Raw genomic sequence first — 12,156 nt, 5'->3', positions numbered from 1 at the left:
GAAGCCACTTCAGGCACAAAATAAAGGCAACCTACGGGAATGGGAGAAGATATTTGCAAATGTCTTATCAGATAAAGGGCTAGGATCCACACCCCTCTTATGTGCAGGGCTCATGTTCCCTGCCTACTACTTCCTTCCTTCAGACACAAACCCACCAGAAACCACAGCCTTACCAGGCTTCCTCCTCTTTCTCCTCCCCGCCTCCGCCTCCTTCCCATCCCCTCTTCCTTTCTCCCTTTCCTCCCTCATCCTTTGCTCCCCTCCTCTTCTTTCTCTTCTTCCCTTCCTTCACCTTTTTTGTCCTCCTCGATGATCTCTTTCTCCCTGAAGCCTTTCCAGATTCCTCTGCTTGTATCCAGCAGACATGGCAAGGAGACACCTGCCATGGAGAAGCCCCCAGGGGATGAAGAGCTGGAGGCACATATTTTTGTCCGAAGAAGAGGCTTCCTAGCCTGCTCCAGAGAGAAAGGAAGGGACTGGCTGGCCTGGAATCCCAGGAGGGAGCTGAGGCCACAAACACAAGTGCATCCTAACAGGATAAATCAAACATGGAGTTGGTAGAAATTTTGCTTGTGACATCGTTAGGAGTCAAACCAAACTTACTGAAAGTAAAGTAAGAAGAGACACGTGCTTCTTGCCTTTAGCATTATTTGTTGTGCAAACATAGGTACAACGTGAAATTAAATTGAAAGGGGAACAATGTGTCCAGAATCCCATTCTCCTACACATCAACTTGTCCAACGTCCTTTGCAGTTGTCCCCAGACACTTACGGTATGTGTAGTTGTGCTTGCTGCAGGTCTCATTTTGAAGTTTATAGCAGTAACGTCCACAAAAGCCAAACTATGGAAAGATCTCAGATGGGATCTCAGATGGGATCTCAGATGCCACCCAGGCATCCCATCTCATCGATAGATGAATGGAAAAAGATGTGGTGTATATATACAATGGAATTCATTTAGCCATCAAAAAGAATGAAATCCTGCCATTTGCAACCACTTGGATGGAACTAGAGGGTATCAGGCCAAATGAGATAAGTCAGAGAAAGACAAACATCATATGATTTCACTCATGTGTGGAATTTAAGAAACAAAACACATTAACATAGGGGAAGGGAAGGAAAAATAAAATAAGAAGGAAATTGAGAGGGAGGCAAACCGTAAGAGACTGAACTCTAGGGAACAAACTGAGGGTTGCTGGAGAGAAGGAGGGTGAGGGGATGGGGTCACTGGGTGACGGGCATTAAGGAGGGCATTTGGTGTGGTGGGCACTGGATGTTATACACAACTGATGAATCGCTAAATCCCACCTCTGAAACTAATAATATAAATAAATTAATAAAATTTTAAAAAAGAGGGAATGTGGGAAGTACCTACCACAGCAGCCAGACCTTGTTCTTTCTGTTCAAATAGTGGTCATCTCCCCAGTGGTCTCTTTTTTTCTCATTCCTTCAAACTACTTTGAAAGGCCACACATTTATTTTAAGGCAGCTGCCACTGCCCAAAGATGTGGCCCCTGTGACTACCCTGGATGGTGCAAACATGGAACAAGAGACAGTGACTTGTTATCGGAATCCTGGGTTCGAGTCTTTGCTGCGCCACTTATGAGCTGGGAGACTTGCCGCAACTGGGTATCCCTGAGGAGAAAGCCACGAGGACCTTGCAAGAAAACAAATACAAAGCACCGTGCACGTGCTAGTGGGCATGGCTTGGTCTCTGAAACGACAAAAGCCATTCAGACCCCAGAGACTGGAAGAGTGGAGGGGTCTAACTGACGTGCAGGGCTGGTGCTGAGTGGGGGTGTTTGAGGACTTCCATCAGGGAGCACATAATGACCAGCTGACCTTTGGGGTCACGTCGGCAGCTCTCACTGCCCCCAGACGCACATCCCTCACATCCTTAGGGGCTGCCAAAGGGTGATAATCTCATTTTAGCATGCTTCCTCACTTATTAGCTGGAATGCTTCTGTCAAGAGAAATCTTTCCTCCCCTGCTCTTTGGCTAGCTGAAGTTCTTAGGAAAAGACAGGATAAAGGGCTTGTTCTTTCTCTTTTATTTACTGGTTTTGGAAACAACATGTTGGTTCCCTAGCATCCACTCATGGTGACCAATTCATTATTATTATTTCAGCTTCATTATGAATTTCTGTATTTCAATGTACTTGATAACTCTTCGTCCACCGTGGTATTGCTCCTGCCAATGATCATCTTTGGCCAAAGGGGGCCTCTTTCAACTGACCTGAGTCCTTTGGAGGTTAACCTATTAGTCGTCTTTGCCAGCTTCCTTGCTTTCTAGAATGAGCCCCCTTCATTTTCTCAGAAAAACTTGGTCATATTTAGTTTGGGGTGGGTTTGCAATTTTGTTTTTAAGTCTTTATGACTTTATATTCGCACTAGGCCCTGGAGGCTGGGGTGACATCATTCCTGTTTAACTGGCTGCCTCCCAAGGCATCAAAGCTGGCTTGGTAGGGCACACACTTTATTTTAAATCCCACAGGTCAACTATGGGTAAGCAAATTCAAAGTTTTCTTCACAGGTTCCACATTCCTGTCGACAGCTCCTTCTCTCCCAGTAGGAACCCCCACAGAGCTCCAGAGGGGGCCTGTCCCCTCCTTCCACAAAGCAACTGTTCTGATCACACACATGCGGCCCTCTTTCCTGCTCCCTGCTAGCTCCCCACACCAAGGGATCACACCCATGGGTGCTGGAATTCAAAGGCACACATGGTTGGCTTCCTCATACTGATAAGGAAGAGCAGGAGTGGAGAGGAAGAAAGGCCTGCCTTCCACAGAGAACATCAGCATCTGCAAGGCTTACCATCTGGTTGCTCTTTTAACCAACACAGCAACTTTGTAAGAAGAGGGTCTTTATCAATATTATGGTTCTATAGATGAGGACAGTGAAAGCCTGAGAATGTAACTTGCCCAAAGTGACACAGCCAGTAAGTGGCAAAACCAGAACCGATATCTAAGCAATCTGCCCCGAAATCCGATGCTCTTGCTGTGCCCCTGACCCCAGCCAACACCACCCACTTCTGGTGAGACTAAAGCCAACCAGCAAGCTCATCTTAACCCACATGATTATTCCAGCTGTGGTGGGCAGGTGCGGAGCAGCGCTGTGTGTGTGAGAGCACAGAGCCAGGTCTAACCTGGTCAGTGGGGATGGGAGGTGTATGTCTAGAAGGCTTCCTGGGAGAGGGACACTCAGGCTTAAACCCAAAGAACAAAGTAAGAAGGGAAGAAAGGGAAGAAAGTTCTCTTGGAAGACAGCATGCAGGAAGGTCTTGAGATTTGTGGGGGATGAAAGATGGCCACATGGGATCCCTGGGTGGAGCAGCGGTTTGGCGCCTGCCTTTGGCCCAGGGCGCGATCCTGGAGACCCGGGATCTAGTCCCACGTCGGGCTCCCAGTGCATGGAGCCTGCTTTTCCCTCTGCCTGTGTCTCTGCCTCTCTCTCTCTCTGTGTGACTATCATAAATAAAAAAAAAATAATAAAAAAATAAAAAGATGGCCACAGACCCTCTGCCTCCCCTCCTGAGAGGTGGAGACTTTTTCTCCTCCCCTTTGAAAGTCACTTGCAAGTCTGTCACTTGCTCTGATCAACAAACATAACAGAGGTGACGCTCTGGGACTTCCAAGGCAGGCCCTTCAGAGGTGTGCAGGCAAGCTTGGAGCACTCCTTCTTGGGGCCTAGCCCCCATTCTTGAGAAGCCCAAGCCACAAGGATATCCAGGGGTAAAAGGAGGCCCTCCATAATGGTTAATTGTATGCATCAACTTGCTGGGTCATGGGGTGCCCAGACTGTTGCTCAAACAGTATTCTGGATGTTTCTGTAAAGGTGTTTTTTGGCTGACTTTAAGATTTGATTTTTTTTTTTTTAGAGATTTATTTATTTATTCATAAAAAACACAGAGAGAGAGAGGCAGAGGCACAGGCAGAGAGAGAAGCAGGCTCCTCACAGGGAGCCCGATGTGGGACTCAATCCCAGACCCTGGGATCACACCCTGAGCCAAAGGCAGACACTCAACCGCTGAGCCACCCAGGTGTCCCAAGATTTGAACTGAGAGACTAAGTACGGCACTCTGTCCTCCCCAGTGCGGGTGGGCCTCATCCAATCAGTTGAAGGCCTGAATGGAACTAATACTTTGAGCTCCTTGGAGTAAGAGTGACTCTTTCCTGCCTGACTGCCTTTGAAATGGGACTTTGGCTGTTCTCCTGCCTTCAGACTCAAACTAAAATACTGTTTCTTCCTGGCTTTCAAGCCTGCTGGCCTTTATTCTGAAACTATACCAGTAGTTCTCCTGGGTCTCCTGCTTGCTGACTTTTCCTACAGATCTGGGGACTTGCCTGATTCCATAATCTTGGGAGTCATGCCCTTGTAATAAATCTCTTTCTGTGCACACACACACACACACACACACACATTCTAATGGTTGTTTCTCTGGCAAACTCTAATACACCCTCCAACTGACAGCCTCAGCTGAGTTCCCAACTGCCAGCCACACCAGTGAGCCACTGCAGCCATCCCGGCCCACGGGCACCTCCAGGTGACTGGAGCCAACTGCATGCAGAGTGGATGAGCCACCCAGCTGAGCCTGGCCACCACGAGCCTTGCGAGAGATAGTAAATGGGTGCTACTGTGCTCTGTCCCTAAGGATTGGGTGGTCTGGGATGCAGCAACAGACAACAAAGCCAGCAGAAGGGCCTCAGGGTGGCACAGCCAAGAAGGCCAGGGTAAGGGGAGCTGAGAGTACCTGGAGGGGAGGAGAGGGAAAGGGAAGGGAGGGAAGGGGAGGGGAGGGAAGGGGAGAGGAGGGAAGGGGAGGGGAGAGCAGGGGCTGTAGAAGTGAGGTGCACATAGGGGGCATAGGGGATGCTGCAAGATCTTACAGGCATGGAGATGCTAGTTAAGAGTGTCAGGGCTGGGGCAGCCCCAGTGGCTCATGGTTTAGCACCTGCCTTCAGCCCAGGGCGTGATCCTAGAGACCTGGGATTGAGTCCCACCAAGTCAGGCTCCCTGCATGGAGCCTGCTTCTCCCTCTGCCTGTGTCTCTGCCTCTCTCTCTCTCTCTCTGTCTCTATGAATAAATAAATTTAAAAAAAAAAAAGTGTCAGTGCTTCATTTGCCTCCTTTTTATTCTTTCTGCCCCTACTTGTCTTTTTGGGTTGTCAAAGTGCTATTTGGGATTCAGCAGCAGGAGCTCATCACCATCAATCAATACACAAGCATGAACTATCTCATCATCACCTCTGTGGGAATGCATGTTTCAGCCCCAAAAGTGCAAGGAACTCAGGTGTGCAAAAATGTAAACACACTTCTCAAAAACAAAAAGGTCTCTGTCTCCCCTTTCTGGGGGGAGGCGGTGCAGAAAAATCTAAGCTTTCCAACTTGAAGTATTCAAATCATTTCTGATCTCAAACCCTGTCCCTTCCAGATAAAATGCTCAGTTGACTTTGGGATCTTCCCCTTCTCCTTAGGGGCTGTGCCAAGTTCCCAAGGCTGAACCCTCAAGAGAGGGGATTGAGTCTCAGGCTCTCCTGCATATTCCTTCTCCTCTAATCCTCTAGGAGTGGAGGATTCTATGAAATGGCCTCTGGTCCACGAGTCACCTCCCTCCGTCCCTCCACCACTCCATTGTTCAGGTACACATTGGACAAGGAAGCTTCTCTACAAGCCATGTAGGCTCCTGCTCATACCTGGGGAAGCCAGGCAGTGGGTCTTTCTGCTCTGATAGATCTCCACATCTATCTGGGTGGGGGTAAGTCCTCAGGCTTTCTGTCATCCCAGCTCCCATCCTGGGGGCTTAGCTTATGAGAGGGATACTGGGAACTTAAAAGTATCTAAATCCTGATAGCCTCCACTCTGGTACTTTCCTTCTAGCCAGCAGGTCAAACTCTTATTTCCCTTAGGAGAGTTTGAAGATGTGTAGCATAATACCATGCTCCAGGTCCTTCTGGCTTTTGAGACTTAAAAATCAAGCTTTTAGAATGAAAAAAAAAAAAAAAAGAATGATTCTCTTCCCCCTTTCTTTCTCAAAAATTTGATTCTTACCACTGAAAATCATAGTTTTCAAGATTAGCCCCTCCACTAGAGATTTAGAAGAATTCGACTTTACTTTCTCTGTTTCATAGGAAGTATATATGGAAGCCCTTGCTGCTGCTTGAACGGCAATAAAAAAACAGACATTAAAGCAGTGCAATAGAATTGTCCTAACGTAGTTTTCTTTACATTTGATGCAAGCATCTGAGGGGACCCAGACATTACAGAGCACAATCTATCTTGCTGCTCCTACTCCCACCCATCAACTTAAAAGCTGAATATACTGAAACCCAGGCAAGCCAGGTTGGGTTTTACTCTCCACCTCTCAGTGTGCATTTCATGATACTGGCACAGACTCTGCTCGGATCATTTCACCTCAGCATCTTCCAATTCATTCTGATTTTGTTTTGAACTCTGTGTCCACTGATCCTCTCTGGAATGTTGTCTGGTTGTCACAACAACCTATAGCCGATGGATGCCCCGTGTGACAGACCTTTGCTTGGACAAGTCCCAAGTGCTCAGTTGGGGAAAAAAACATCTTTGAGGTTAAACCCAGGAGGGCAAACATATTTAATCCCGTGCACCAAATCTAATTGATTGTCTGGTACATTGTGTTGAGAAGGGCTGGAAGAAATCATCACAGTCTCTACAGGAAGAAAGCGAGGGGACGGATTAGCAATTTCTGTGTGGGTGTGTTGGGAGATGGGAGCAGAGAGCAGAACACCAGAATGCATCCCTGATATTTGCTACTGCTGAGATAAAATGATTGGTGTTTATGGGAGATTCAGAGACTTAAAAAAAAAAAAAAGCTAAAATATGATAGTTTTTAAAAACTCACCGGAGACCATGAACACAAAGAAATCTAAATGAACTAAACTCCAGAGAGTGATGTGCTCTTCATAGGAGTGAAGGAACCCATACCTACTCCATATTTGGTGGGACTGAGAAAGAGTGATCCTCCATAGAGATGGGTAAAGAGAAACCAGCTGAGCCGAACTTCTAGCAAACTTTTAACAATATTTGAGCTGCCATGACACATTAGAATCCCGAAGAGTCCTGCCCACAGAGTGAGTCTCACCATTTCTTGCCCTCTGAGTCTTCAGCAAGTATGGGATACACCCATACACCCAAAGCAGTGGATAAGGGAAGAGAAGGAGAGCAAGGAGAGATCCACACTGAGGGACATCAGCCTGGGACCTGCCTCCTAGTGCAAGATCCCCTCACAAGGTCAGGGCTGGACAGTAGAGCCAGAGAAGCCCTGTAGTATAGAGGAGAATGTATCTGTTCTTTGTCCCTGGTTCCTGGCACAAAGCTGCAAAACCAATGGGACTTTACAGAGTGATAGGGCTCATTGTTATGCTAATGAGGTGACTCATGGTGGACCCACCCCCAGAGAGTTTCTGGATGGGAGCTGGTCACCAAGAAGACCAACCATATGATGAGACTATTTGAGCCAGCCTCTCCTCTGGGGAGGAAATTGAGCTCAATCACAGAGCCAGTGATTTAATTCTGATGAAGGGAAAGTGCTAATCCTTCAAATAATTGCTTCAAATACTCTGAAGCAAAGGTGAAGTGAATCAAAGGAAAGCTACAACAAAGACTGCTCAATTCATGATCCAATTAAGCCAGCCCCCATCTAGCAGGCTGACGAGAAATAGTATTTATTTTTGTTTCTATGCTCTTTAATATGCTCTTGTTTCTATGCTCTTTAATATGCTCTTTAATATGAAATCTTTTAGCATACGACCAAAGATAACAGGTCATATGAAAAAGCAAGAAATGTGGTCCATGGTCTACAAAGAAAATGGCCAATAGCAGCAGACCTAAAGATGACCCAGATGTTGGAAAGATCAAACAAGAGCACTGAAATAGCTATGATAAAGATGCTAGAAGATGCGATCCACAAAATGGACTAGTATGTGGGAATAAATGAAGAATTTAAGTAGAGACAAGGAAACAAAAAAGAATCAAAGGTACCTTCCATTTATCTTCCCCTATTTTGCCCATCCCCCTACCCTCCTTCCTTCTGGCAACCACCAGTTTGTTCTCTGTATTCATGGGTATTTCTGCTTTTTGTCTGTTTGTTCATTTGTTTAGTTTTTTTAGATTCCACATATAAGTGAAGTCATATGGTATTTGCTTTTCTCTGACTGGCTTATCTCAGCACTATACTCTCTAGATCCACTCATGCTTTTGCAAAGAGCAGGATTTCATTCTTTTTTAGGCTGAATAATATTTCATTGTATATATATACCACATCTTCTTTATCCACTCATCTAATGATGGACACTTGAGCCATAATTGGCTACTGTAAATAATGATGCTATAAACAGAGGGATGCATATACCCCTTCAAATTAGTGTTTTCATATTCCTTGGATAAATCCCAATAGTGCAATTACTGGATCATAGGGCAATATTATTTTAATTTTTTGAGGAACCTCCATACTGTATTCCCAAGTGGCTTCATCAATCTGCATTCTCACCAACAGTGCATAAGGATTTTTCTCCATATCCTCATCAGCACTTGTAGTTTCCTGTGTTGTTGATTTTAGCCATTCTGACAGTTGTGAGGTGATATCTTATGATGGTTTTGATTTGCATTTCCCTGATGATGAGTGATGCTGAGCATCTTCTTCATGTGTCTATTGGCCATCTAGATATCTTCTTTGGAGAAATGTCTGCTCATGTCTTCTGCTCATTTTTAAACTGGATTACTTGTGCTTTTTGGTGTTGAGTTGTTAAACTTCTTTATGTATTTTGAATACTAGCCCTTTATTTGATATGTCATTTGTAAATACCTCCTTTGCAAGAAAGTGAGAAGACAACCCAGAGTACATTTTCAAATCATATAACTGATAAGGGACTTGTATCCAAAATATTTAAAAATATCCTTCCAACTCAATAATAAAAAGGCAAATATCACAATTTTAAAATGGGTAAAATACATGAGTGGACATTTCTACAAAGCAGATATCCAAATAACCAAAAAACACATGAAGAGATGCTCAACATCATTAGCCACCAAATCAAAACCAAAATTAGATATACTTCACACCCACTAGCATGTCTATAATCAAAAAGACAGATAATAACTAAAACGTGCACAAATCTGAACCCCCATACACTGTTAATTAAAATTTAAAATGGTGCAGCCACTTTGGAAAATAGTCTGGTAGTTGTTCAAGAGATAAAACATAGACTTAGTATATGACTTAGCAATTCCATCTTTAAGCATATATCCAACAGATATGAAAATCTGTCCATACAAAAACTTGAACATGAATTTCATAGTAGCATTATTCATAATAGGGAAAAAGTAGAAACAACCCAAATCCAGCAACTGATGAATGATAGTGGGTTTGTAGTCCTACAGTGGAATATTATTCAGCCATAAAAATGACTGATACAGGGGCACCTGGGTGGCTCAGTGGTTGAGTGTCTGCCTTTGGCTCAGGTTGTGATCCCGGAGTCTTAGAATTGAGTCCCACATCAGGGTCTCCGCAAGAAGTCTGCTTCTCCCTCTGCCTATGTGTCTGTCTTTTTCTCTGTGTCTCTCATACATAAATAAACAAAAAATCAAAAATAAATAAATAAATAAATAAATAATCTTAAAAAAAGGCAAGAGCTTTCTAAAAAAAAAATGACTGATACATAACACAACATGTATGAACTTTAAAAATACATACACTAGGGGGATCCCTGGGTGGCTCAGCGGTTTGGCTCCTGCCTTTGGCCCGGGGCGCGATCCTGGAGTCCCACGTCGGGCTCCCGGCTGGAGCCTGCTTCTCCCTCTGCTTGTGTCTCTGCCTCTGTGTGCTCTGTGTGTGTGTGTGTGTGTGTGTGTGTGTCTGTCATGAATAAATAAATAAAATGTAACATAATAAAAAAAATATAAATATATATATATAAACTAAATGAAAGAAAAGACCATGTATTGTATCATACCATTTATATGACATGTTCAGAATAAGCAAATTCATAAGGCAAAAAGTAGAGGGTACCCAGAATGCCAAAGGCAAAAACTACTGTTAAATGTTAGCAAAGATATGAAATATCTTTGGGAATTCTTACACATTGCTGATGGGGAGCTAGGTGGCACAACCACTTTCAAGGATTGTTCGGAAGTTTCTGATTAAGTTAAACGTACATTTGTACATCTACTCTATTATCCAGCAATTCTGCTATGTATCTACCTGAGACAAATAAAAACAAATGTTCATAAGAGACTGACAAAAGAATTTTCAAAGCAACCTGATTAACAAAAGTCAAAAACTGGAAGCATCCCCTATCTCCATCAAGAGGAGAATGGGCATAATTGCAGTACATTCAGACAATGAATTAGTAACCAATTAAAGGGATGTTACTTACTCACTGTAACCAAAAGGAAGAAACAACCCAAGTGTCCACCAACAGATGAGTGAATAAACCAAGTGTGGCCTACACATATAGTGGAATATAAGTCTGCCTTAAAAAAGAAATGAAATTCTGACACATGCTACATGAATGCACCTTGAAACTGCTAAGCGAAGTAAGCTGGACACAAAAGGACAAAGATTATACAATTCCACTTACATGAAGTACTTAGAACAGACAAATTCATTGAGACACAAAGTTGAATAGAGGTTACCAGAGGCTGGGGAGGGGGACGGGTGGGCAATGGGGTGTTAATGTTTAATGGGCACAGAGTTTCTGTTTGGGATGATGAAAAAGGTCTTGAGATGAATAGTGTGGATGATACAACAACGCTGTGAATGCACTTAATGCCACTGAATTGTGCACTTAAAAATTGCTTCAATGGAAATTTTTTTTGTCAGGAGTATTTTACTATTTAAAAATGGAACAAAATGAATGAACAGAGAACCTGTGATGTGATATGTGTGTCAGGGCTCCAAACAATTGGGATCACATTACACGTATTTGGAATCTTTATTGTTCCAATATCAGCTTCTGTATTTAATAAATGGAGCCAATACATCTTCCTTTAATGGGGAAAAATAATTACCCTGACAGACCCAGCCATCTAGATGAATTTCAAAATAATTATGCCAAGTTAAAGAAGCCAGACACCAAAGACTAAGAACCACAGGATTCCATCCAAAGGGACTCCAAGAACAAGCAAAACTACCATGCACTATTAGAAACCAGCTTTTGGGGCAGCCCAGGTGGCTCAGCGGTTTAGCGCCACCTGCAGCCCAGGGCGTGATCCTGGAGACCCAGGATCGAGTCCCACGTCGGGCTCCCTGCATGGAGCCTGCTTCTCCCTCTGCCTGTGTGTCTGCCTCTCTCTCTGTCTCTCTCTGTCTCTCATAAATAAATAAAATCTTAAAAAAAAAAAAGAAATCAGCTTTTGTTGGGACTGGGGAGAGTGTTTATCAGAAGCAGTACTAGGAATTTGCTGTGCTGAGGAGATTTCTATACTTTGTCTAGTGTGAGAATCACACAGGTGCATGTTGTCACAACACACTGAAATGAACACTTGAAACCTGTACAATTTATTGTTTGTTAATTACACCATGACATAAGGCTTTCTATGTGAGTGGGGAGAAAACTATATTAAAGAGATCAGAATAGTGGTGACCCCTGGAGGGAGGGCACGGACTGACCACGGATTGACAGGGGAGCTTGTGGGGTGCTGGGTCACATTACATCTCAATACAGATGATGTTACACAGGTGTATTAACACAGAACATCTCATGGTGCTGTATGCTTCATATTTATGCACTTTCCAGAATATAAGTTATGTATTGAGTCTACAACAGTGAGTGGGGCTGATTCCCTCCTTCCAACCCCAGCTCATTGTCAGTGGGTCCTGTGAGGCAATGCACAGCTGGAGCTGGCCCAGATGGCACTTCCCTGTCAGTGTCCATAAAGAGAAGGGGAAGAAAGTGTGTCACTGAGCTTGAGCAAAAGCTAAAACCTTCCAATTTGATTCCTTAATTTCCCCATCTAAGAAGAAACCAAGATAACTTTATTTCTCAAAGTACAACAGCAAATAAGCTATATTCTTAAGAATCATTTGTAAATTGGCTGATTGAATGCAAAACCCATTTTCCCCAGGATGTAATGTCCTAAACAGCCCACAAAAACTAGGGTGTAGTCAAAATGCCATATAACTGCTT

This window comes from Canis aureus, chromosome 19, assembly GCF_053574225.1.
Source record: "Canis aureus isolate CA01 chromosome 19, VMU_Caureus_v.1.0, whole genome shotgun sequence".
NCBI classification, from domain to species: domain Eukaryota; kingdom Metazoa; phylum Chordata; class Mammalia; order Carnivora; family Canidae; genus Canis; species Canis aureus.
This window is presented reverse-complemented; position numbering follows the sequence as displayed.